We start from the raw sequence: 27,909 nt of genomic DNA, 5'->3' as shown, positions 1-27,909 counted from the left end.
TAGATGCTAAACCCTCGAGCTGCACACTGGGGATATCAGGACCTGGAAGAATCTTTCAGCAGCCAAGATGAAGCTCCAGATTGTGGCTGCCATTCTCCTCGTCACCATCCTTTCCCCAAAGAGAAGCAGCGCGCATCAGGTCAGCGCACAGGTAAGGATGCGATCACTACGAGCAGTATAATACTTTCTATTATAATGCTGGTTTTCTCTGTGAAATGGGATCTGAAATGGCTCCACTTTCCTCTCTGCCCAAAGGTGAATTGTTCTTGGACAGTGTCTTAGCACTGTGCTGAGTTTGAATTGGCCGAGTAAAGTAATGGGGGGAGAAGATTAAAGGGTTTTCCTCACTTATTTGGAAAATTCTTTAGATCTGTTATTATGCTTCGATATCCCCAAAGCGCATTTTGTTCCAAAGTTCAGATTCAATGTGTACATATGGTTCAAAGTGGTTTGCGTGCTGGAGAAATAGAGAGGTCCTCACTGATTGACATTAGCTTACTATGCCATTTCCACCACACATTTGGCCAACTTGTGGCCCAGTGGTCAGCGATATGGGCTGGGGGTGGGGTCTCATTCTTTAGAGGCTCAAGCAGAGATGACTTGATCTTGATTCCCAAAAGTGCTGAACATCCTGGGCTGTGCAAAGAACCCCCCTCCCCGACCCCCCACCCCATTCTCTAAAATGTTTGAAAATAACAGAGGATGCTTTGGTTACAGCCCCTTTCCACACCACAAAGGCTGTAATCAGAAACTCTAGGGACATCATACAGCCATATTGCAGAAGGACTAATACGATGGTCCTGACCTTTTTAGTTTAATGAAGACTATTGATCTCTTTGACAATCCAGGGATTGGGTTGGAGCAATCAGGCTTGTAGTGTCAGATATGACACAGGGGATAAATACAGCTGCTAAACTCCCCAGCCACAATGGGGACTTGCTCATCTGGAAGAGCTGAACGGAAGCGATGATGGAAGTCCAGATCATGGCTGCCATTCCCCTCATCTCTGTCCTTTGCCCAAGGGAAGCAGCTCTCTGCCCGTAGGAGTGCTGCTGGTAACAATGAAAGCACTGCTAGGAGTGACATACTATTTGTCATAACGATGACTTTTGTAAAATAATAGAAAGGTAGAGCTGGAAGGGACCGCAAGAAGTCATCATGTCCAGCTCCCTGCACTGAGGCAGAACCAAGAAACCTAAACCATCCCTGACAGGTGATGTCCAAAGTTTTCTTAAAAACGTGCAATGATGGGGATTCCACAAGCCTACTCAAGAGTTTAATTACCCTTAGAGTTAGAAAGTTCTTTTTAATATCGAGTCAAAATCTCCCTTGCTGCAATTAAGCCCCCTACTTTTTGCCCTATCTTCAGTGGACACAGAGAACAGTTGATCACAGTCCTCTTTAGAACAACCCTTAATATATTTGAAGACTGTTATCAGGTCCCCCTCCTCAGTCCTCTTGTGTCAATACTAAACATGCCCCATTTTTTAACCTCTCCTCACAGGCCACATTTTCGAAACCTTTTACCATTTTTGTTGCTTTCCTCTGGACTCTCTGATTTGTTTACATCTTTCCTAAAGTGTAGCGCCCAGAACTGAAAACACGGCTCCAACAGAGGCCTCCCCAGTGCTGAGCACAATGGAACAATTACTTCCTGTGTCTTACATTCACCACTCCTGTTAATATATCCCAGAATGATAATAGCCTCTTTTACATCTGTATCATATGTTGACTCATATTCAATTTGTGACTCACAATAACCACCTGATCCTTTTCCGGGTATTACCACCTAGCCAGTTATTCCCTCTTTTGTAGCTGTACATTTGTTTTTTTCTTTCCTAAGAGAAGTACTTTGCACTTGTCTATTGAATTTCATCTAGATGCTTTTGGTCCAATTCTCCAATATGTTAAGGTTGTTTTGAATTCTAACCCTCTGCTTGCAACTCCTCCCAGCTTGGTATCATCTGCACATTTTATAAGTGTGTTCTCCACCCCATTATCCAAGTCATTAATGAAAATATGGAATAGTATCAGACCCAGGAGTGACCACTGCAGAACGCCACTAGATACGTCCACCCAGCTTGACAGAGAACCACCGTTACCCAGCCTTTCAACCAGTTGTGCACACACATTATACCAATTTCACCTAGATCATATTTCCCTACTTTGCTTAGGAGAATGTCATAAGTTGGACCTTTCTATTATAATGATGATTTTCTCTGTGAAATACGATCTGAAATGTCTCCCCTTTCCTCTCTGTCCAAAGGTGAATTGCTCAGGGACAGTATCTTAGCATTCCCTGTAGCTGAGTTGGAATTGTCTCGGTGTAGTGAGGGGAGAAGATTAGAGGGATTTCCTTGCTTATTCAGAAAATGTTTTGGATCCATTATTGTGCTTAGATATTACAAAAGCAACTATTGTTCCAATCTTCAGCTTCAGTGTTTACATATGGTTCTAAGAGGTTTGTGTGCCGGAGATATAGAGAGGCCCTCACCAATTGACAATAGCTTATCATGCCATTTCCCTCACACAGTTAGCAAAACCTGCAGATCTCATTCTTTGGGGGCGCAATCACTGACGATTTGGACTTGATTCCCAAAAGTGCTGAACAGTTTCAGCTGTGCAATCAACTCTTCCCTCCACGTTCTATATTTTTTGAAAACAACAAACAGGATGCTCAGTCATTTTTGAAAGGAGAAAAATGTAGAACTACTTGAAATTTGTCACTAATCTATTTTATTTTTAACTAAAAATGATTTTTTTTAAAAGAAAAATTTGATGGAAAAATTTGTTTCTTCTGTTTTTTTCTGATTTTTTTCAACGAAAATAATGAAAACTAAAAAGAAAAAAAGGCATGAGTTCTATTACATAATTTTCTAGCCACCTTTTCCCCCAATTTTTCCATAAAAATAATGAAAAAGAAAAAGAAAAAAAGTTTTGAGGTTTGTTCTTTGATTCCTCAGACCCATTTTTGCAAATAGATTTGAAATGCTATTTTTCTTTGAAATGTCCCCAAAACACACTTATAATTTTTCAAACAGCTCCAGAAAAGATGAAGGGGGGGGGAATAAATAAAAAAACCACAAATTCTTTTCATTTCTGATTTTGCAAAACAAAATGACAATATTTTTACAAAAATTCATTTTGAAACATTTAACCAGCTCTAATTCTTATCGTGAAAAGTCAGACTCAAGAAAGGGACTTAGTTCTCAAATTCCAGATTCTGGGGGTCAATCTGAGTACTGAGAAGGAAGTGTAGGAGGGCTGTTTCCCATCGCAGAGCTGTCTGGGGCCATGTCTGAAACACAGACTTCTGCTGGCACAGCTCTATAGTATGGGGTGTGAAGAGGTTTGATTCCTGACTGACACGGCTGTGCTGGCAAAAGCCTCTCCCTACTGTAGCTGCAATTGTAATCAGCACAACTGGGCTTTTGCTGGTATGGTTGAGCCTGGTCTACACTATAAAGTTCTGCCAGCGCAGCTATATCAACGAGCTGTGTGCAAAAATCACCCCTCTTGGGCAACATGGCTATTTTCCTGGAGAATCCCCCGTATAGACGGAACTAGACCAAGAGAAGGTGATTCTGTCAGCATACCGAACATCCATCGGGGAGGTGGAGTGCTGATATTGGCAGAAAAAGACCTTCTGTTGGCGTGCACAGCATGTTCCATCGGGGCAATGCAGCGTAATGCAGACATGACCTTATTTGGCTTTGGGGGGAACATGCTATACTGGCAAAAGCCCACTAGTCTACCGGTAGAGCCACACTGGCCAAGCGCTCCTTGTGTAGAACTGACCTGGGAAAGCTATTGCCATTGTGAGGAATCAGCTACATTGAAATGATCGTGGAGAAAGAGCAGGGTGAAATAACTCCTAACTATCTCCTTACAGGATGTCGAGACTCCATTTGAAGAAGCTATTTCGGTGAGTACTCTAGATTTACTTTATTGTCAGGCTGTCATATTATCTCAGTACCTCTTCGCAAGCCCGAACCCTGAGATTCAGAGTCAACTGGAGTATCCTGGACACATGTTCAAAGACTGGTGCAAAACACAAAGCAATGGACTTCCAAGTCCCATGGGGCATGTAAGTGTCAATCCAAGTGTTCTTTGCAGGTTCAAGTCTCCCAGCATAAAAGTAGACAATTTGCTGGGTTACTGTGGGCTCTGTTCATTATAATCACTTCCCAGGTGGAGTCATACATACTGGGAGCTGTGATATACGGAGAATTCTGTCATTCTGCATCCGAGAGACTGCAGATCATAGTGTCACCATGGGCAATCCCGTACATGGCCTCATCTCTACAAGGGAGCAGATCCCAAGCTGGTGTAAATTAGTGTTGCTCTATCAAAGTAAGTGGAGACAGAACAACAGGTGTAAATCAACCATTGTTCCAGTAAAGTCAGCAGGGCCAGATCCCCTTCTGGTGTAACTTATCCGTAGCTTCATTGGAGTCAACGGGCCAGATTCCAAATGGATGTAAATCAACATTCCTGTGTTGGAGTTCATGGTCCAGGCTAAACCGAGGTCGCTCCATTGGAGGCAGGGCAGGGGTGAGCCGCGTCAGTGATGCTCTGCCTGTGAGTACTGCAAGTTCCTTTTGCTTCAAGAGTCTGTTCTATTAGCCTGATACTTTTAACAGACAGAGGCCAGATTAAATGGCGGAAGCCCATTCCCTTCACGGTTAGGGTTAGCAAATCTATGAAGTGAGAGATCCCTGGCAATCCTAGTCTCTCTTTTATTCATCTGGCTTCCCATCATGTTCAGAATCTGGAGTTTCAGGTGGTGGTCATAGGGCCAGCTATGATTTCTCTCGAGGCATCTAGACAGACTTATGTGCAGTGCTGGGGAGGAGCCAGTGGTCGTGGTACATGTAGGTACCAGTGACACAGGGAAGGGGAGGAGAGACGTCCTGGAGGCCAAATTTAGGCTGGTAGGAAAGAGACTGAAATCCAGGACCTCTATGGTGGCATTCTCAGAAATGCTTCCACGTGCAGGGCCAGGTAGGCAGGCAGAGCTTCAGAGTCTCAATGCATGGATGAGATGACGGTGTAGAGAGGCAGGGTTTAGATTTATTAGGAACTGGGGAAACTTTTGGGATAGGGGGGAGCCTATACAGGAAGGATGGGTTCCACCTAAACCAAGGTGGATCCAGACGGCTGGCACTTAGTTTAAAAATTGCTCTGCAACCTTTTTAATGTTAAGAGATGGGGGCGGGGGGAAAGCTGATTGCTGCAGAGGAGCACGTGGATCGGACAGAGACTTCTCTTACAGGAGGGTCTATTGATAGAGATTCTCTAGGTTTTAGTCGGGAGGAGAGGATGGAAGAGGATAAAGTAGGGGCCAGATCAGATGAGAAACAGTCACATAAAAAAGAATCTGACACATCAGAAAAGGGCAGACAAATAAACACAGACAAGTTTTTAAAGTGCTTGTACACAAATGCTAGAAGTCTAAATAATAAGATGGGTGAACTAGAGTGCCTCGTGTTAAAGGAGGATATTTACATAATAGGCATCACGGAAAATTGGTGGAATGAGGACAATCAATGGGACACAATCATTCCGGGGTACAATATATATTGGAAGGACAGAACAGGTCATGCGGGGGTGGGGGTGGGGGAGAAAATGTAGAATCAAATGAAGTAAAAATCTTAAATGAATCCACATGTTCCATAGAATCTCTCTGGATAGTAATTCCAGGCTCTAATAAGAATATAACAGTAGGGATCTATTATCGACCACCTGACCAGGACAGCGATAGTGATGATGAAATGCTAAGGGAGATTAGAGAGGCTGCCAAAACAAAGAACTCACTAATAGTGGGGGATTTCAATTATCCCCATGTTGACTGGGTCCATGTCACCTCAGGACGAAATGCAGAGACAAAATTTCTCGATCCTTTAAATGGCGGCTTCTTGGAGCAGCTGGTACAGGAACCCACCAGGGGAGAGGCAACTCTCGATCTAGTCCTGAGTGGGGCGCAGGATCTGGTCCAAGAGGGAACTATAACAGGACCGCTTGGAAACAGTGACCATAATCCACTAACATTTAACATTCCTGTGGTGGGAAGAACACGTCAAGAGCCCAACACTATGGCATTTAATTTCAGAAAAAAGAAAAGGAGGACTTGGGGCACCTTGGAGACTAACCAATTTCTTTGAGCATAAGCTGTAGCTCACGAAAGCTCATGCTCAAATAAATTGGTTAGTCTCTAAGGTGCCCCAAGTCCTCCTTTTCTTTTTGCGAATACAGACTAACACGGCTGTTACTCTGAAACCTGAAATTTCAGAAAAGGGAACTATTCAAAAATGAGGGGGTTAGTTAAACAGAAATTAAAAGGTTCAGTGAATAGAGTGAAATCCCTGCAAGCTGCATGGACACTTTTCAAAGACACCATAATAGAGGCCCAACTTAAATGTAAATCCAAATTAAAAAACACAGTAAAAGAACTAAAAAAGAGCCTCTGTGGCTTAACAACCATGTAGAAGAAGCAGTGAGAGATAAAAAGGCATCTTTTAAAAAGTGGAAGGCAAATCCTAGTGAGGTAAATAGAAAGGAGCATAAACTATGCCAAATTAAGTGTAAAAATGTAATAAGAAAAGCCAAAAAGGAGTTTGAAGAACAACTAGCCAAAAACTCAAAAGGTAAGAACAAAATGTTTTTTAAGTACATCAGAAGCAGGAAGCCTGCTAAACAACCAGTGGGACCCCTGGACGATTGAGATACAAAAGGAGCACTTAGAATCATAGAATCATAGAATATCAGGGTTGGAAGGGACCCCAGAAGGTCATCTAGTCCAACCCCCTGCTCAAAGCAGGACCAATTCCCAGTTAAATCATCCCAGCCAGGGCTTTGTCAAGCCTGACCTTAAAAACCTCTAAGGAAGGAGATTCTACCACCTCCCTAGGTAACGCATTCCAGTGTTTCACCACCCTCTTAGTGAAAAAGTTTTTCCTAATATCCAATCTAAACCTCCCCCACTGCAACTTGAGACCATTACTCCTCGTTCTGTCATCTGCTACCATTGAGAACAGTCTAGAGCCATCCTCTTTGGAACCCCCTTTCAGGTAGTTGAAAGCAGCTATCAAATCCCCCCTCATTCTTCTCTTCTGCAGGCTAAACAATCCCAGCTCCCTCAGCCTCTCCTCATAACTCATGTGTTCCAGTCCCCTAATCATTTTTGTTGCCCTTCGCTGGACTCTCTCCAATTTATCCACATCCTTCTTGAAGTGTGGGGCCCAAAACTGGACACAGTACTCCAGATGAGGCCTCACCAATGTCGAATAGAGGGGAACGATCACGTCCCTCGATCTGCTCGCTATGCCCCTACTTATACATCCCAAAATGCCATTGGCCTTCTTGGCAACAAGGGCACACTGCTGACTCATATCCAGCTTCTCGTCCACTGTCACCCCTAGGTCCTTTTCCGCAGACAAACTTAAAGACAATAAAGTCATTGCAGAGAAACTAAATGAATGCTTTGCTTTAGTCTTCACGGCTGAGGATGTTTGGAAGATTCTCAAACCTGAGCCATCTTTTGCAGGTGACAAATCTGAGAAATTGTCACAGACTGAAGTGTCACTAGAGGAGGTTTTGGAATTAATTGATAAACTTAACAGTAACAAGTCACCAGGACCAGATGGCATTCACCCAAGAGTTCTGAAAGAACTCCAATGTGAAATTGCGGAACTATTAACTAGGGTTTGGAACCTGTCCTTTAAATCAGCTTCTGTACCCAATGACTGGAGGATAGCTAATGTAATGCCACTATTTAAGAAGAGCTCTAGAGGTGATCCCAGCAATTACACACCGGTTAGTCTATCGTCAGTACTGGGCAAATTAGTTGAAACAATTGTAAAAAGTAAAAGTGTCCAGACACATAGAAGAACATAAATGGTTGGGCAAAAGTCAACATGGTTTCTGTGAAGGGAAATAGTGTCTTACTAACCTTTTAGGGCACGTCTTCACTACCCACCGGCTCGGCGGGTAGTGATCGATCTATCGGGGACGCGATAAATCACGTCTAGACGCGATAAATCACGTCTAGACGCGATAAATAGATCCCTGAATCGACGCCTGTACTCCACCTCGGCAGGAGGAGTAAGCGGAGTCGACGGGGGAGCTGTCGCGGTCGACTTGCCACTGTGAAGACGGCCAGGTAACTCAAACTAAGATACTTTGACTTCAGCTACGCAAATAGCGTAGCGGAAGTTGTGTATCTTAGTTCGAACCCCCGCCCCCAGTGCAGCCCAGGCCTTAGAGTTCTTTGAAGGGGTCAACAAACATGTAGACAAGGGGGATCCAGTGGACACAGTGTACTTAGATTTTCAGAAAGCCTTTGACAAGGTCCCTCCCCAAAGGCTCTTATGTAAATTAAGTTGTCATGGGATAAGAGGGAAGATCCTCTCATGGATTGAGAACTGGTTAAAAGACAGGGAACAAAGGGTAGGAATAAATGGTAAATTTTCAGAATGGAGAGGGGTAACTAGTGGTGTTCCCCAAGGGTCAGTCCTAGGACCAATCCTATTCAATTTATTCATAAATGATCTGGAGAAAGGGGTAAACAATGAGGTGGCAAAGTTTGCAGATGATACTAAACTGCTCAAGATAGTTAAGACCAAAGCAGACTGTGAAGAACTTTAAAAAGATCTCACCAAACTAAGTGATTGGGCAACAAAATGGCAAATGAAATTTAATGTGGATAAATGTAAAGTAATGCATATTGGAAAAAATAACCCCAACTATACATACAATATGATGGGGGCTAATTTAGCTACAACTAATCAGGAAAAAGATCTTGGAGTCATTGTGGATAGTTCTCTGAAGACATCCATGCAGTGTGCAGCAGCAGTCAAAAAAGCAAACAAATCATTAAAAAAGGCATAGAGAATAAGACGGAGAATATCTTGAATACCGCATACAGATGTTGTCTCCTCATCTCAGAAAAGATATACTGGCATTGGAAAAGGTTCAGAGAAGGGCAACTAAAATGATTAGGGGTTTAGAACGGGTCCCATAGGAGGAGAGATTAAAGACGCTAGGACTTTTCAGCTTGGAAAAGAGGAGACTAAGGGGGGATATGATAGAGATCTATAAAATCATGAGTGGTTTAGAGAAAGTGAATAAGGAAAAGTTATTTACTTGTTCCCATAATATAAGAACTAGGGGCCACCAAATGAAATTAATGGGCAGCAGATTTAAAACAAATAAAAGGAAGTTGTTCTTCACACAGCACACAGTCAACCTGTGGAACTCCCTGCCTGAGGAGGTTGTGAAGGCTAGGACTATGAGAGGGTTTAAAAGAGAACTGGATAAATTCATGGAGGTTAAGTCCATTAATGGCTATTAGCCAGTATGGGTAAGGAATGGTGTCCCTAGCCTCTGTTTGTCAGAGGGTGGAGATGGATGGCCGGGGAGAGATCACTTGATCATTGCCTGTTAGGTTCACTCCCTCTGGGGAACCTGGCATTGGCCACTGTTGGTAGATGGGATACTGGGCTGGATAGACCTTTGGTCTGACTCAGGATGGCCATTCTTATGTACTTATGATTACAGACCCCATCCACACCATAAAAACTATGTTCAGAAACTCTAGGGAGAGTATATAGCCATATTACACCGGGAGGTAAATCAACTCTGACCGTTCCTCATTGACAAAGGCCATTGGTCTCTTTAACAAACAAGGTGTTGGGTTTGCGCAATCAGGCTTGTAACGTCATAGACGACTCATGGTATCAATGGAGCTGCTAAACCTCCCCAGCCTGAAAGCGGATTTCATAATCGGAAGAAACAAACAGAAACCAACATTAAGCTCCAAATCATGGCTGCCTTTACCCCCATCTCCACCCTTTACCGAAAGGGAAGCAGTGCTTTGCCGGTAGAAGCTCTGCTGGTAAAAGTGAAAGTACTACTAGGATTAATACTTTATATTAGAAAGATGATTTTCTCTGTGATATATTAACATAAATGTCTCCTTTTTCTCTCTACCCAATGGTGAATTGTTCTGTGATGATCTCTTGGCATTCCCTGTAGCTGAGCTTGAATTGTCTGAGGCCCCATCTATCCTGAATACTCACATTGATATCTCTGTCTCTCATGAGCATGATGCATGATGTCTCTCATGAGCATGAAAAATCCACACCCCTGAAAGTAGCAGCTATCCCGACCAAATCCTCATTGCAGACAGTGCTAGCTAGCCGGAAGAATTTTACACTCAACCTAGGTACTGCTCCATGGGAATGTGGATTAACTATAGCGACAGGAGAACCCCTCCCGTCACGGTAGCGAGTGTTTACACTGAAGTGCTTCAGTGTGCAAATTTAGCGCTGCACGGTGTTGCTGTAGCGTTTTAAGTGTAGAAAGATCCTGAGTAACAGCAGGGGGGGGGAGGAGGCTGAAGGGTTTTCATCACATATTAAGAAAACTGTCTAGATGTTATTGTGCTCAGATATCTCAAAAGCAGCTTTTGTTCCAAATTTCAGACTTGATGTGTACATGTATGGTTAAAAGTGGTTTGTGTGCAGAAGACAGAGAGAGGCTCTCACTGACTGACAACAGTTTACTCTGCCATGTCCTTCCACATTTAGGCCAACAAGTGCAGCAGTGGTCAGTGATTCAGGAGGTCTCATTCTTTGCGGGCTCGAGCATTTTGAAACATTATTGAAATAAATGAAAACTAAAACAAAAAAGTTCTGAGTTGTGTCATTTGATTCCCAAGATCCATTTTTGGAAATAGAGTTGAAATGTAATTTTTCATTGAAAAATCCCAAAAAGTTTCTATAATTTTTCAAGTAGCTCCAGTAAAAAAGAAAGAAGCGGGGGGAGGGGGAAGTAAATGAAAAAATGTCAAACTTTTTCATTTTTGATTCTATCAAACAATGAATTTGTTCTCTGGAAAAAAAATGACAATTTTATAACAAATATTCACTTTGAAAAAATTGAACCAGCTCTAATACTTATCTTGAAAAGTCAGACTGAAGAAAGGGAGTTCCCAAATTCCAGATTCTCACATTGGTACCTTCTTTGCATTTTGTCAAATCTGCAGCGAAAGTGTTCTTGAAATGAACAACGTGTGCTGAGTCGTCATCCGAGACTGCTATAACATGAAATATATATGGCAGAATGCGGGTAAAACACAGAGACATACAATCTCGCACAAGGAGTTCAGTCAGAAATTCAATTAGTGCATTTTCTTTTTTTTTGAAGAAGTGTCACGAGCATGGAATCATATCCTCTGGAATGGTGGCCAAAGCATGAAGGGCCATACGAAGGGCCTCTTCTTATTTACAATGTCACCTGAAAGTGAGAAGCGGGCAGCATTATCTCCTGTAAATGAAAACAAACTTCTTTGTCTTAGAAATTGGCTGAACAAGAAGTAGGATTGAGTGGAGTTGTAGGCTCGAAAGTTTTAAATGGTTTTGTTTTTGAGTGCAGTTATTTTAAAATAAAATCTACCTTTGAAAGTTTCACTTTCACATGAAAGAGATTGCATGACAGTACTTGCATGAGGTGAATTGAAAAATACTATTTCTTTAGATTGGAAGGACAGAACAGGTCGGACTGGTGGGGGAGTGGCACTAGAGGTGAAAAAAAACAGCGTCAAATGAAATAAAAATCTTAAATGAAGCAAACTGTACCATAGAATCTCTATGGATAGTAATTCCATAGACAACCCACCACCTGACCAGGATGGTGATAGTGACTGTGAAATGCTCAGAGAGATTAGAGAGGCTATAAAACAAAATAAAACAAAAACAAGACAACAACTCAATAATGATGGGGGATTTTAACAATCCCCATATTGACTGGGTACATGTCATCTTAGGACGGGATGCAGATATAAAGTTTCTTGACACCTTAAATGACTGCTTCTTGGAGAAGCTAGTCCTGGGACCCCCAAGAGGAGAGGCAATCTTTGATTTAGTACTAGGTGGATCACAGGATCTGGTCCAAGAAGTGAATATAGTTGGATTGCTTGGTAATTGCGAGCATAATATAATTAAATGAAACATCCCTTGGGTGGGAGAAAAACCACAGCAGCCCGCCATAGCTGCATTTAATTTCAGAAAGGGGAACAACACAAACATGAGAAAGTCAATTAAACAGAAATTAAAAGGTACAGTGCCAAATGTGAAATCCCCCACACTGCATGGAAACTTTGTAAAGACACCATAATGCAGGCTCAACTTCAATGTATCCCCCAAATTAAAAAACATAATTAGAGAATCCTAAAAGTGCCACCATGGCGAAACAAAGTCAAAGAAGCACTGAGAGGCAAAAGGCATCCTTTAAAAAGTGGAAGTTAAATACTACTGAGGAAAATAGAAAGGAGAATAAACTCTGGCAAGTGAAATGTAAAAATACAATTAGGAAGGTCAAAAAAGAATTTGAAGAACAACTAACAAAAGACTCAAAAAGTAACAGCTAAACATTTTGAAGTAGATCAGAAGCAGGAAGCTGCTAAACAACCAGTGGTGCCACTGGACGATTGAGATGCTAAAGGAGCACTCAAGGACGATAAAGCCATTGCGGAGAAACGAAATAAATTCTTTGCGTCGGTCTTCACGGCTGAGGATGTGAGGGAGATTCCCAAACCAGAGCCATTCTTTTTAGGTGACAAATCTGAGGAACTGTCCCAGATTGAGGTATCATTAGAGGAGCTTTTGGAACAGATTGAAAAATTAAAGAGTAATAAGTCCCCAGGACCAGATGGCATTCACTCAAGTGTTCTCTTGGAACTCAAATGTGAAATTGCAAAACTACAAAGTGTGGTACGTAACCTATCATTTCAATCACCTTCTGTACCAGATGACTGGAGCATTGCTAATGTGACACCAATTTTTAGAAAAGACTCGAGAGGTGATCCCGGTAATTACAGGCTGGTAAGCCTAACTTGAGTGCCGGGCAAGCTGGTTGAAACTGTAGTAAAGGACAGAATTACCGGACACCTAGATGAACACAATTTGTTGGGGGAAAAGTGCACATGGTTTTTGTAAAGAGCAATCATGCCTTACCCATCTACTAGAATTCTTTGAGGGGGGTCAACAAGCCCGTGGACAAGGGGGAATCCAGTGGATATAGTGTACTTAGATTTCCAGAAAGTCTTTAACAAGCTCCCTCATCGAAGGTTCTGAAGCAAAGTAAGATGTCATGGGAGAAGAGGGAAGGTCCTCTCATGGATCAGCAACTGGTTAAAAGATAGGAAACAAAGGGCAGGAATAAATGGTCAATTTTCAGTCAAGAGTGGTATCCTGCAGGGATGTGTACTTGGAGCAGTACTACTCACCATATTCATAAACAATCTGGAAAAAGGGATAAACAGTGAGGTGGCAAAATTTGCAGATGATAAATATCTTGAGCAGTTTTGTAAGTCCAAAGCAGACTGCGAAGAGTTACAAAGGGATCTCACAAAAACTGGGTGACTGGGCAACAAAATGGCAGATGAACTTCATTGTTGATAAATGCGAAGTAATGCACATGGGAAAACAAAATCCCAACTATAATATAAAATAATAGGATCTGAATTAGCTGTTGCCACTCAAGAAAGATTTTTTTTCCAATGAAAATTATGAAAAATAGAACTAAAAATGTTTTGAATTTTGTTGATTCCCCAGAGTCCTATTTGCAAATAGTGTTCCAATGCTATTTTTCTTGGAAATTTGCCACAAACAAACTTATAATTTTTCAAAGAGCTCCATCAAAGAAAAAATGGGGGAAAAATGAAAAAATGAAAACCTTTTCATTTCTGATTTTGTCAAAAAAAGAAGTGATTAATTTTCTGGTAAAAAAGTGACAATTTGCTTGCAAAAATTCATTATGAAAAATGTTGATCATCTCTATTTCTTATCTTGAGGGATCAGAATCACGAAAGGAAGCTCCCATATTCCAGGTTAATCTCCGCCCTGAGAAGCAAGGATAGGGGGACGGTTTCCCATCGCAGAGCTGTCTGGGGCCATGTCTACAATATGGACTTCTGCTGGCATAGCTCGATCCGTATGGGGTGTGAAGAAGTTTGTTTCCTTACGACATCGCTGCGCTGGCAAAAGTCATAAAATCATAGAAGATTAGGGTTGGAAGAGACCTCAGAAGGTCATCTGGTCCAACCCCCTACTCAAAGCTGGACCAATCCCCAGTTAAATCATCCCAGCCAGGGCTTTGTCAAGCTGGGCCTTAAGAACCTCTAAGGATGGAGATTCCACCACCTCCCTACGGAACCCAGTCCAGTGCTTCACCACCCTCCTAGTGAAATAGTGTTTCCTAATATCCAACCTAGACCTCCCCCACTGCAACTTGAGACCATTCCTCCTTGTTCTGTCGTCTGCCATCAATGAGAATAGCTGAGCTCCATCCTCTTTGGAACCCCCCTGCAGGTAGTTGAAGGCTGCTATCAAATCCCCGCTCACTCTTCTCTTCTGCAGACTAAACAAGCCCAGTTCCCTCAGCCTCTCCTCGTAAATCCCCTGCCCCAGCCCCCTAATCATTTTCATTGCTCTCCGCTGTAGTCTCTCTAATTTGCCTACATCCTTTCTGTAGTGGGGGCCCCAAAACTGGACGCAATCCTCCAGATGTGGCCTCACCAGTGCTGAATAGAGGGGAATAATCACTTCCCTCAATCTGCTGGCAGTGTTCCTACTAATGCAGCCCAAGATCCTGTCAGCCTTCTTGGCAACAAGGGCACACTGCTGACTCATATCCAGCTTCTCATCATCTCATATCCAGCTTCTCATCACCTGCAATCCCCAGGTCCTTTTCTGCAGAACTGCTACTTAGCCTGTCAGTCCCCAGGCAGTAGCGGTGCATGGGATTCTTCCGTCCTAAGTGCAGGACTCTGCACTGGTCCTTGTTGAACCTCATCAGATTTCTTTTGGCACATTCCTCCAATTTGTCTAGGTCCCTCTGGACCCTATCCCTACCCTCCAGCATATCTACCTCTCCCCGCACCTTCGTGTCATCTCTGATCTTGTGGAGGGTGCAATCCATCCCATCATCCAGATCATTAATAAAGACATTGAACAAAACAGGCCCCAGGACCGGCCCCTGGGACACTCTGCTTGATGCCGGCTGCCAACTAGACATCCAGCCGTTGATCACTTCCCGTTGAGCCCGACTATCTAGCCAGCTTTCTATCCACCTCATAGTCCATTCATCCTATCCGTACCTCTTTAACTTGCTAGCAAGAATACTGTGGGAGACCGTAGCAAAAGCTTTGCTAAAGTCAAGATATGTCATGTCCACTGCTTTCCCCATATCCAGAGAGCCAGTTATCTCATCATAGAAGGCAATCAGGTTGGTCAGGCCTGACTATTGTAACTGCAGTTATAACCAGCAAAACTGCTTTTGCTGGTATTGCTGGGCCTGGTGTACACTTCAGTGTTCGGCCAGTGTCTCTATATCAGCTAGCAGTGTGAAAAACGCTATGCTGAAAAATCCCCAGGATAGAGGCAACTAGACGACAGAAGGGTGAGTCTCTCAGCTTACTGAACGTCAAGTGGGGAAGTGGTCTTATTATGTCGGAACAAGTCCTTAAGTCAGCATATGCAGCCTGTACTCTAGGGACTATGGAGGCATAGGCTCTGTAGTGTAGACATGGCCTCATTTCCCTTTCGAGGAGAATATGCTATACCAGCAAAAGCACATGAGTGTACTGGTAGAACTGTACTGGCAAAGCGTTCCTAGCGTAGAGCTTGTTGGTAACGCCATTGCCATTGTGAGGAATCAACAACCTTGAAATGATATTGGAGAAGGAGTTTCTTGATCCTGTTCTGTTTCCTTACAGGTGTTTCGAAAACATGCAGCTGGAAAACCTTTTCCTCTGGTGAGTACTCAAAATTACTTTGCTGTCAAATTACTTTGGTTCGGGTTCTGTAGTTTCCACATTGGAGTGTTGTCAGAAGTCTTAAAAGAGCAACATGTTCCACACCTTGTCCCTCTCAGATTTTCGAAGGCACTTCTGATTCTTAAGCCTTGGGTTGAGTGCTGTAGCTATCTTTAGAAACCTCACATTGGTACCTTCTTTGCATTTTGTCAAATCTGCAGCGAAAGTGTTCTTGATACCGGCTGCCAACTAGACATCCAGCCGTTGATCACTACCCGTTGAGCCCGACTATCTAGCCAGCTTTCTATCCACCTTATAGTCCATTCATCCAATCCGTACCTCTTTAACTTGTGCTGGGTCATCATCCTAGACTGCTATAATGTGAAATATATGTGGCAGAATGCGGGTAGAACACAGAGCAGGAGACATACAATCTTGCACAAGGAATTCAGTCAGAAATTCAATTAGCGCATTTTTTTTTTTGAAGAAGTGTCACGAGCATGGAAGCATATCCTCTGGAATGGTGGCCAAAGCATGAAGGGGCATACGAATGTTTAGCATATCTAGCACGTAAATACCTTGCAATGCCGGCTGCAAAAGTGCCATGCGAATGCCTCTTCTTATTTACAATGTCACCTGAAAGTGAGAAGCGGGCAGCATCATCTCCTGTAAATGAAAAGAAATCTCTTTGTCTTAGAAACTGGCTGAACAAGAAGTAGGATTGAGTGGATTTGTAGGCTCGAAAGTTTTACATGGTTTTGTTTTTGAGTGCAGTTATTTTAAAATAAAATCTACCTTTGAAAGTTTCACTTTCACATGAAAGAGATTGCATGACAGTACTTGTATGAGGTGAATTGAAAAATACTATTTCTTTAGATTGGAAGGACAGAACCGGTCGGACTGGTGGGGGAGTGGCACTAGAGGTGAAAAAAACCAGAGTCAAATGAAATAAAAATCTTAAATGAAGCAAACTGTACCATAGAATCTCTATGGATAGTAATTCCATAGACAACCCACCACCTGACCAGGATGGTGATAGTGACTGTGAAATGCTCAGAGAGATTAGAGAGGCTATAAAACAAAACAAAACAAAACCAACACAGCAACTCAGTAATGATGGGGGATTTCAACAATCCCCATATTGACTGGGTACATGTCATCTTAGGACGGGATGCAGATATAAAGTTTCTTGACACCTTAAATGACTGCTTCTTGGAGAAGCTAGTCCTGGGACCCCCAAGAGGAGAGGCAATCTTTGATTTAGTACTAGGTGGATCACAGGATCTGGTCCAAGAAGTGAATATAGCTGGATTGCTTGGTAATCGTGAGCATAATATAATTAAATTTAACATCCCTCGGGTGGGAGAAAAACCACAGCAGCCCGCCATAGCTGCATTTAATTTCAGAAAGGGGAACAACACAAACATGAGAAAGTCAATTAAAAAGAAATTAAAAGGTACAGTGCCAAATGTGAAATCCCCCACGCTGCATGGAAACTTTGTAAAGACACCATAATGCAGGCTCAACTTCAATGTATCCCCCAAATTAAAAAACATAATTAGAGAATCCTAAAAGTGCCACCATGGCGAAACAAAGTCAAAGAAGCACTGAGAGGCAAAAGGCATCCTTTAAAAAGTGGAAGTTAAATACTACGGAGGAAAATAGAAAGGAGAATAAACTCTGGCAAGTGAAATGTAAAAATACAATTAGGAAGGTCAAAAAAGAATTTGAAGAACAACTAACAAAAGACTCAAAAAGTAACATCTAAAGGTTTTGAAGTAGATCAGAAGCAGGAAGCTGCTAAACAACCAGTGGTGCCACTGGACGATTGAGATGCTAAAGGAGCACTCAAGGACGATAAAGCCATTGCGGAGAAACGAAATAAATTCTTTGCGTCGGTCTTCACGGCTGAGGACGTGAGGGAGATTCCCAAACCAGAGCCATTCTTTTTAGGTGACAAATCTGAGGAACTGTCCCAGATTGAGGTATCATTAGAGGAGCTTTTGGAACAGATTGCAAAATTAAAGAGTAATAAGTCCCCAGGACCAGATGGCATTCACTCAAGTGTTCTCTTGGAACTCAAATGTGAAATTGCAGAACTACTAAGTGTGGTACGTAACCTATCATTTCAATCACCTTCTGTACCAGATGACTGGAGCATTGCTAACGTGACACCAATTTTTAAAAAAGACTCGAGAGGTGATCCCGGTAATTACAGGCTGGTAAGCCTAACTTGAGTGCCGGGCCAGCTGTTTGAAACTGTAGTAAAGGACAGAATTACCGGACACCTAGATGAACACAATTTGTTGGGGGAAGAGTCCACATGGTTTTTGTAAAGAGCAATCATGCCTTACCCATCTACTAGAATTCTTTGAGGGGGGTCAACAAGCACGTGGACAAGGGGGAATCCAGTGGATATAGTGTACTTAGATTTCCAGAAAGTCTTTAACAAGCTCCCTCATCGAAGGTTCTTAAGCAAAGAAAGCTGTCATGGGAGAAGAGGGAAGGTCCTCTCATGGATCAGCAACTGGTTAAAAGATAGGAAACAAAGGGCAGGAATAAATGGTCAATTTTCAGTCAAGAGTGGTATCCTGCAGGGATGTTTACTTGGACCAGTACTACTCACCATATTCATAAACAATCTGGAAAAAGGGATAAACAGTGAGGTGGCAAAATTTGCAGATGATAAATATCTTGAGCAGTTTTGTAAGTCCAAAGCAGACTGCGAAGAGTTACAAAGGGATCCCACAAAAACTGGGTGACTGGGAAACAAAATGGCAGATAAACTTCATTGTTGATAAATGCAAAGTAATGCACATGGGAAAACAAAATCCCAACTATAATATAAAATAATAGGATCTGAATTAGCTGTTGCCACTCAAGAAAGATTTTTTTTCCAATGAAAATTAAGAAAAATAGAACTAAAAATGTTTTGAATTTTGTTGATTCCCCAGAGTCCTGTTTGCAAATAGTGTTCCAATGCTATTTTTCTTGGAAATTTGCCACAAACAAACTTATAATTTTTCAAAGAGCTCCATCAAAGAAGAAAGGGGGGAAAAAATGAAAAAATGAAAACCTTTTCATTTCTGATTTTGTCAAAAAAAGAAGTGATTATTTTTCTGGTAAAAAAGTGACAATTTGCTTGCAAAAATTCATTACGAAAAGCGTTGATCATCTCTATTTCTTATCTTGAGGGATCAGAGTCACGAAAGGAAGCTCCCATATTCCAGGTTAATCTCCGCCCTGAGAAGCAAGGATAGGGGGACGGTTTCCCATCGCAGAGCTGTCTGGGGCCATGTCTACAATATGGACTTCTGCTGGCATAGCTCGATCCGTATGGGGTGTGAAGAAGTTTGATTCCGTACGACATCGCTGTGCTGGCAAAAGTCATAAAATCATAGAAGATTAGGGTTGGAAGAGACCTCAGAAGGTCATCTAGTCCAACCCCCTACTCAAAGCTGGACCAATCCCCAGTTAAATCATCCCAGCCAGGGCTTTGTCAAGCCGGGCCTTAAGAACCTCTAAGGATGGAGATTCCACCACCTCCCTACGGAACCCAGTCCAGTGCTTCACCACCCTCCTAGTGAAATAGTGTTTCCTAATATCCAACCTAGACCTCCCGCACTGCAACTTGAGACCATTCCTCCTTGTTCTGCCGTCTGCCATCAATGGAGCTAGGCTATTCTCATCCTCTTTGGAACCCCCCTGCAGGTAGTTGAAGGCTGCTATCAAATCCCCGCTCACTCTTCTCTTCTGCAGACTAAACAAGCCCAGTTCCCTCAGCCTCTCCTCGTAAATCCCCTGCCCCAGCCCCCTAATCATTTTCATTGCTCTCCGCTGTAGTCTCTCTAATTTGCCTACATCCTTTCTGTAGTGGGGGCCCCAAAACTGGACGCAATCCTCCAGATGTGGCCTCACCAGTGCTGAATAGAGGGGAATAATCACTTCCCTCAATCTGCTGGCAGTGTTCCTACTAATGCAGCCCAAGATCCTGTCAGCCTTCTTGGCAACAAGGGCACACTGCTGACTCATATCCAGCTTCTCATCCACTGCAATCCCCAGGTCCTTTTCTGCAGAGCTGCTACTTAGCCTGTCGGTCTCCAGCCTGTAGCGGTGCATGGGATTCTTCCGTCCTAAGTGCAGGACTCTGCACTGGTCCTTGTTGAACCTCATCAGATTTCTTTTGGCACATTCCTCCAATTTGTCTAGGTCCCTCTGGACCCTATCCCTACCCTCCAGCATATCTACCTCTCCCCGCACCTTCGTGTCATCTCTGAACTTGTGGAGGGTGCAATCCATCCCATCATCCAGATCATTAATAAAGACATTGAACAAAACAGGCCCCAGGACCGGCCCCTGGGACACTCTGCTTGATACCTGCTGCCAACTAGACATCCAGCCCTTGATCACTACCCGTTGAGCCCGACTATCTAGCCAGCTTTCTATCCACCTTATCGTCCATTCATCCAATCCGTACCTCTTTAACTTGCTAGCAAGAATACTGTGGGAAACCGTAGCAAAAGCTTTGCTAAAGTCAAGATATGTCATGCCCACTGCTTTCCCCATATCCAGAGAGCCAGTTATCTCATCATAGAAGGCAATCAAGTTGGTCAGGCCTGACTATTGTAACTGCAGTTATAACCAGCAAAACTGCTTTTGCTGGTATTGCTGGGCCTGGTGTACACTTCAGTGTTCGGCCAGTGTCTCTATATCAGCTAGCAGTGTGAAAAACGCTATGCTGAAAAATCCCCAGGATAGAGGCAACTAGACCGACACAAGGGTGAGTCTCTCAGCTTACTGAACGTCAAGTGGGGAGGTGGTCTTATTATGTCGGAACAAGTCCTTAAGTCAGCATATGCAGCCTGTCCTCTAGGGACTATGCAGGCATACGCTCTGTCATGGAGACATGGCCTCATTTCAGAGGAGAATATGCCATACCAGCAAAAGCACACGAGTGTACTGGTAGAACTGTACTGGCAAAGTGCTCCTAGTGTAGAACTGGCTGGTAAGGCTTTTGCTATTGTGAGGAATCAGCTTCATTGAAATTATATTGGAGAAGGGCGTTTCTTGATCCTACTCTCACTATTTCCTTCCAGGAGCTCATGAATCGAGCTCCACGTATTGTTGGGGTGAGTACTCAAAATGATTTTGCTGTCCAGCTCTTTTATATTATCTCATTACCTCTTAGCAAGCCTGAACCTTGAGACCAGTGTTCAGCTGGAATAGCCTAGACACGCATGGAAAGAGTGAGGCAAAACACAAAGCTCTGGGTTTCCAAGTCCCACAGGAGTGTCTAAGAGTTAATCCAGGTGTTCTTTGTGGTTTCAATTCTCCTATTATACAAGTAGGCAATTTATTGTATTTCTTAGGTCTCTCTTCATTATGACCGGGTCCCAGATGGAGTCATCCATATTGTGAGCTGTGATTCACTGGAAATCCTGTGAAGCTGCCTACCTGAGACTGGGATAATAGTGTCCCCATAGGCAATCACATACATGACCTCATCTATACAAGGGAGCAGATTCCCAGACGATGTAAATTGGTGTTGCCTCAATAAAAGAAGTGGGGCCAGATCAACAACTGGTGTCACTCATCTATAGTTCAATGAAAGTTAGTGGGGCCAAATGCCCAACGGATGGAAATCTGTCTTAGCTCCAATAAAGTGAGTGGGGCCAAATCCCCAGCTGGTGTAAATTATCCAAAACTCTAGGGGGTTCAATGGGTCAAATTCCAAATGGGTGTAAATCCACATCTCTGTATTGGAGATACACCACAGTAACCTGATGTAGCTCCACTGGAGTCAGAGCAGTGGTTCGCAGCATCAGTGGTGCGGTGCCTGTGAGCACTGCAAATTCACTTTGCTTTACGAGTCTGCTACATCACCCTGATAATTTTGACAGAGGCCAAGTGAAGTGATGGAAGGCCATTCCCTTAACGGGTAGGGTTAGCAATTCTACTATGTCAGAGATCCCTGGCAGTCCTAGTTTCTCTCATGATGGGAAATCAGACCAATAAAATGGTTCCCATTGTGACGGGATCCCCGGGGTGCAGCCTGGGTCTGTGGGACCGCTGTGCCCCCTTAACGCCCTCCAGCCTGGGCTGTCTCTCACAATGCCTTGCTAGTGACCAGCAGCAAACCCCTTCAGGTGCTGTTATCACTCAGCACAACCGCATGTGGAGCCCTACACCCAGGTAGGTTGCAGGAACGCTCCCAGAGCCACTCATGAATCACAGAGAAAGACACCAGAGCCAAATCCCCCCAGCTCCCAGCACTGTACCTCAGGAATATACCAATATATCAAGATGAGCAGTGCAAATTTATTAATTGGTTCACCACTTCATCAATGGAAAGGGGATATACACCAGCCTTTGCAAACCTGAGCAGGTTTGCCACACACTTTATACAAACTCACTGGTAAAGATAAACCGTTAAACAATTTTTTTACTACAAAAGATAGATTTTAAGTGACATTAAGTGATAGGCAAAAAGTCAGAATTAGTTACCAAAATAAAATAAAATATAAGCATGCAGTCTAAGCTCTCAACCCTATTAGACTGCCCAACGTCTCGATTAAGCAGTTTTTCTCACCCCACTGGAGATTGCAGTCCTTCATGTACAGATTTCACCCTTGAAACCTGGGCCAATCTCCTCTGCTGGAGTCTTCAATGAGTGTCTTTGTTGCTTACAGCATAGGTGGGGGCAGGAGAAAGCCAAGCATGGGGCCCCTGTGTCATGAGTCCCCAGCCAAGGTTGAGCAATTCCCTTGGTGTGGCCTCATGCAGGTGAGTCATTGCATTGTAGCTCCCTTGCTGGACAATGGCTAGTGATGTCTGTTCAACAGCACCCACCCCGGTGTTGGTTACCTCCCTTGTCATTGTCTCTGTGTAGCTAGTATCTGGGTGCCTCCCAAACCCACAGCATATTTTAGTGAAAACCATACAACACAATTCTTATCATTTCATATGCATTGGTGCTACACATGTTTAGATAGAACAATGTCTTTCAGCAGATCATAACCTTTCCCCGATACCTTACCAGGCATGCTTTATATGCAAGATCACAGTTATCTAAAAATGAGGAATATGGGGGTTACAGGATGCTCCCCCGAGGTATAGAGTGTCACACCCATGTTTCAAAATATGGAGTTTCAGGTGTTGCTTTATAACCTGGTGGGACGGTCAAGATCAATCTATAGCTGCCATTCTCCTCGTCTCCGTCCCTTGCCCAAAGGGAAGCAGCGCTGGGCCCGTACAAATGCTGGTGGTAACAATGAAAGTAATGGTAGGAGTAACATACTCTCTATTATAATGATGATTCTCTCTCAGAAATAGGATTGGATATGTCTGTGCTTTCCTCTTTGCCCAAAGGTGAACTTTTAGCATTCCCTGTAGCTGAGTTTGGATTGTTTGAGTGAGCAGAAAGGAGGATAAAAGGTTCTCCTCACTTATTAAGAAAATTCTTTACATCTATTATTGTGTTTCGATAGATTAAAAGCCACTTTTGTCCAAATCTCAGATTCGGTGTGTACAGATTTGGTTCTAAGAAGTTTGTGTGCCGGAGAAATAGAGAGGCCCTCACTGACTGACGTTAGCTTACTATGCCGTTTCCCTTACACATTTAGGCCAACAGGAGGAAAAGTTGTCACTCATTTAGGGGGTCTCACAGTTGAGGGTTTCAAGTACAGATGCCTGAGGCTCGATTTCAAAAGGTGCTAAACACCCTGGGCTACACCAGAAGTCAGTAGCAGCTCTGGGACAGCAACAAAGTTTGCCATGACACAAGCACCACAGCTGCTTCTGCCAGGGATAGGAGCTAACCACCCTCATTCCAATGTCACAGGAAGTCAATGGAAAAAATAACTTTCTTGTTTTTTTCTCTCTAAAGGGTTTAATGGGGCAATGATCTGTGGTGAGTATCTCAAGTTCTCTCTCTTTGAGAATCTCTTGCGTTATCTTGGCAGCTCTCATAATGGGAATGGAGACTGGAGCCATTTGAGTTAAAGGAGGCATCCTCAGTATATTTCATGGTACAACCTCAGTGAAAGGAAAAAAGTGCCCCCCGCTCTTGCTGCTGCCCACCAGCCCTGACACAGAAGGGTCCCCCACCCAGCAGCATCTGCCAATGGCATGAAACTGTTTGTTTCAGCTGCTGCCTTTAGTCCATGCCAAGGAGTAACAACTAGCGAGCAGAAACAAAGCTTTTCCTTTTCATTTCGGAGGTATTATTTTCCTGCTTGTCTGGTAGTTAGAGAGAGGATGGGGGAGTGACAGGCTCAAATGTATGTTAACAGAGAACACCACCAGCACAATTCATAGGTTCACACATTTTAAGGCCAGAAGGGACCGTTCTCTTCAGCTAGTCTGACCTCCTGCAGAACACAGTCCAGGGAATTTCATCCAGTCCTTCCTGCAACTAGCCCATGATTTCTAGGTGAGCTAGGGCACACCCCAAAAAAAGATATCCTGGCAGAAGCCTCACCAGCGCCTCCATGTGTTAAGACTGTAAGTTGCATTTTCAAAAGTGAGGAAGACTTCGGTACTTCATATCCCCAGACTTTCACCAGGACTCAGGCTCTTAAGTGCCTCCGTCAATTTTGAATGTGGGACTTGGATGCCTAAGTCACCTAGATGCTTATGCAAATTGTATACCAAGACTTGACTGACAGACTTTGAGTGATGGAGATTCCATCTTGTCCCTTGGTAACTTCCCCATTTGATGGCTGTGTTCATTTAAGACTGGTTCATGTAAGAGGGAATGGGTCCTGTTCACCTGTAACTAGTTAGGTCCCTCCCAGTGGGTCCTGATAGAAGGCACCTGGCCTCCATGCAGGGAGCTGTTAAGAATTGCTAGGAGAGAGCTGTCTGAGATCTGAGAAGGCTGCAGTGGAAGATGTTGGGGAAGAGACCTGCACAGAGAGAGAACTTCCGAGAGCTGTTCGGCTAGTGCTGTGGGTGGCAGCCACTGGAGAAAACTGGCCAGAGCAGGGAAACCCTGCTGAACAGACGGTGTGTGCAGGGGTCCCGAGGGAAAGGGGACAAACTAGCTCAATCAGGGCAGGCTGAGCCAAGAAGCAGAGAGTTGTTTCTAGACTGAGGCTCCCAGGAGATGTTGCTTAGCAGGGGTAGGACTCACAGGCAAGGGGGCCTGAAGAGTGGAACACTGTGGGGAGCCCTCTCACAGAAGACCCGAACTGAGGGCTGCGGGAGGAGAGAGGTAAGAAGGATGGAGAATCACCAGAGGTGTGGAGGTCCTAGAATAGGGGCCCAAAAGAACTGGGGAACAGTGTGGTTGTTGACTCTCAGGAGCATAGGCGCCAACTCCATGGGTGCTCTGGGGCTTCCATTAGCCAAACCTGGAAGAATCTACCATGTAGCAGCACTGGCTTTGTGACATACTTCCTCTCCACAACCACTTTTCCTGATCTCACAGCAGCCACTTCACCACCAGGATCATGCACCACAGATCAGGAGCAGGGCAGAGGGCTACTCTCAACATCACTGAGCTGCCCCCTTCAAGCACGCAAGACTTCTTCCCCTTTCCTCCTGTCACCCTCTCCATTGAATGCAATACTGGGAAGTGCAATGCTGTCTCATTGACACAGCATTCCCGTGGCAGACAGAATAAACTCTGTGTGGGTAAATACTGACACAGTGGCAGGGATTTGACGAGTGTGTGATAACCAGAGCATAAATCCCAGTGGCAGCTCAAATCCCCAAAAGAAAGTTTTAATTTCTAAAATTACCCTTCCCTTTAACAAATCCAAGAGCTCAGTTCCAGCCCTCCCAAATCTCCCCTGGCCCTCTCCTCCCTCATTTCCCTATCCAGTGCCATCAATCGCAGTTTGTAAAGGGCACTGCTGTACAATGCACAATACTGGAAGTGGAATGCTGGCGGTCGCACACAGCTGTAGGGGACTAGAAAGGGACTAAACTCCTCCAGGGAGTGCGGGAGGGTTCTTGTCTGATTCCCTGTGGGTTACTGGGACCATAATGACCATTTGCCATCTCTCCCCAGGACTAAGAATTATGAATTACTAACTCAAACGCTGGCGAAACCGGATTGGCTGACTTCGATGATGACACCTGCCATTACGCTCCCCGTGCTGCTGCCTCACAACTCTTCCACCAATCAAATGCTGACTGAAAATCATGAATCCTACTGAATGGGCCTCTAGCTGATTACTGTGACAGTCCTTGATTTTTATGCTTTTTGATGTAACAGGGAGCGGAGGGACACTGAGCTCTGTCCCGCAGCTGCCCTGGGGGATTGCGAGAGCTTTGCAAAAATTAAAATAAATACAAACGCACAAAAAATGTTCAGTAACTGTTGTTTTTTTACGTTTTAGTAAATTAAATTTCCTTCCAGGCTGGGATAGGATTCGCTCCTCTGTAAACGCTGACACGACTGTGAGTCATTTCTAAACTCGTTGTAGGCAATGATTACTGTATGGGGGGTGGGGGAAGACACTGTTCTCCAGTATTCCTCTCTCTCCCTCAGTGGTGAAACCAGGGAAGCAGAAGCACTGGGAAAAATGAATAGTGGAGTAGCTCACAAATCCAGAAGAGCAGGAGGGAAGAGTATCCGTTAACTGAGCTACAGAACTACACTACCAGGGCTAGAGAACATGTGGCAAGTTTTCCTTTCAGGGTAGATGCTCCAGCACATAATCCTCAAAAATCTAGAGGTGCCTCCTTGCACTCCATAAAACGATCCCTTTCCAGAACAGTTATGCTCTTTTGGCTTGAACATCGGACAAGAAACCACTCCCATTAAAACCACCCATAAACTGCACCTCAATCTTGCTTCTTCAAAGGACACAGATTACAGATAAATTCATGAGAAGGTTTAATTTGTTCTTAATTATTTTGGGCTTCAGCCCCTTCCACTGGCTTCTCAGCCTCATCCAGCCCAGCTCCCTACATCCGGACCGTCACCTTCTATCCTTCATGTGAGACACAAAATCTCTTCCCCAAAAGACATTGGGGCTGGGATTTGCAAAGAATCCTAATTTCCTTCGGTCTGTCTGAAAATCCCAACCTAGGGCAACAGAGCAATATTTTGCAAAGCAGATGGGAGCAGGGCTGCTCTTTTTGCTCATTCCACTAACATGTCAAATGCTGCTAGAAATAAAAGTGGCAACTCTTCCTGAACCCCTCTCCACGTTCTCATGACTCGACTGGATTGTGACCACAGAAGCAGCCACTTCCAAACAACCTGTTAGGAAGCTGTCAAAGCTCTGATCCACTGCCCCACCAGACTGCTGTGAGGGGACCCAGACACTGGTTTCCATGTCTTTCAAGCCTCCAGAGTCTGAATACACATGAGACCAGACACTGGCTCTGTCTTGGAGTCCTTATGCACACTCCCAGGGGGCTGATCTATCTAGCACCCCGTCCTGAGAGTTGCAGCCAGGGGGTCCAACCACCCAGTTGCTAGAATCAGTGCTGATTCCTCTGACTCTCCTGTAGCTTAAACTCACCCTCCTCCAGAATCCCACTGAAGATAGGAGCCTTCCAGTTTAACTCTCCCAGGGGGCCCATGATGAGGTGAAATATGTAACATGGAGAGAGACACTTTGCATAGGATTCTCAAATACTATTGCACTTTACTTAAGCACAAGAAATACACAGAGAGAACAGCTCATATCTAAACCCACAAACATCCTAAACACATTGCCTCTCACTCTGGCTCACCCTTCCCTTGGGAATCTTTTGGGAACCTTCCGACTTCAGGTAGGCAGGGTTCCCCAGCCTCATCAGGCTCCTGCATCACTTCCCCTCGGCTTGAACTGGTGACAACAGCCAAAGACCCCAAATAGATCAACTCCTGCCTTCCTAATCTTCCCATCCCCGTCAGGTGACTCTTGGATCTGTTTCCTCAGGCAATTTCATTGCCAGTGGACCACTCCCCTGACAAACTGATCCCCCAGGTTGGGAGCCAGTCTTTATTTCAATAGGGGCCATCCCAATTTAATGACCCTCTACTGTCAGTGCTGTATCATTACACCTTAGACTTTCAGTCTACCATGGAGACAAGATCACAGAGAAGACCCCCCCCCACACACACACACATTCAAAATGGAGTTTGCAAT

The 27,909-nt window shown here is 44.0% G+C and overlaps 1 long non-coding RNA gene across 1 annotated transcript; it reads left to right on the top strand.

The window, feature by feature from the left end:
- Positions 1-26,117, top strand: LOC311512083. Its single transcript, XR_014709392.1, has 5 exons — positions 1-151; positions 3,893-3,925; positions 15,779-15,817; positions 23,703-23,726; positions 25,833-26,117. It is a non-coding gene; the product is annotated as an uncharacterized lncRNA (long non-coding RNA).
- Positions 26,118-27,909: the final 1,792 nt, after the last annotated feature.

This window comes from Lepidochelys olivacea (assembly GCF_965140295.1).
Source record: "Lepidochelys olivacea isolate rLepOli2 genome assembly, chromosome: 24".
Lineage (NCBI taxonomy): Eukaryota > Metazoa > Chordata > Testudines > Cheloniidae > Lepidochelys > Lepidochelys olivacea.
Note: the sequence above shows the minus strand (reverse complement) of the source record. Positions and strands in the feature narration are given on the sequence as shown.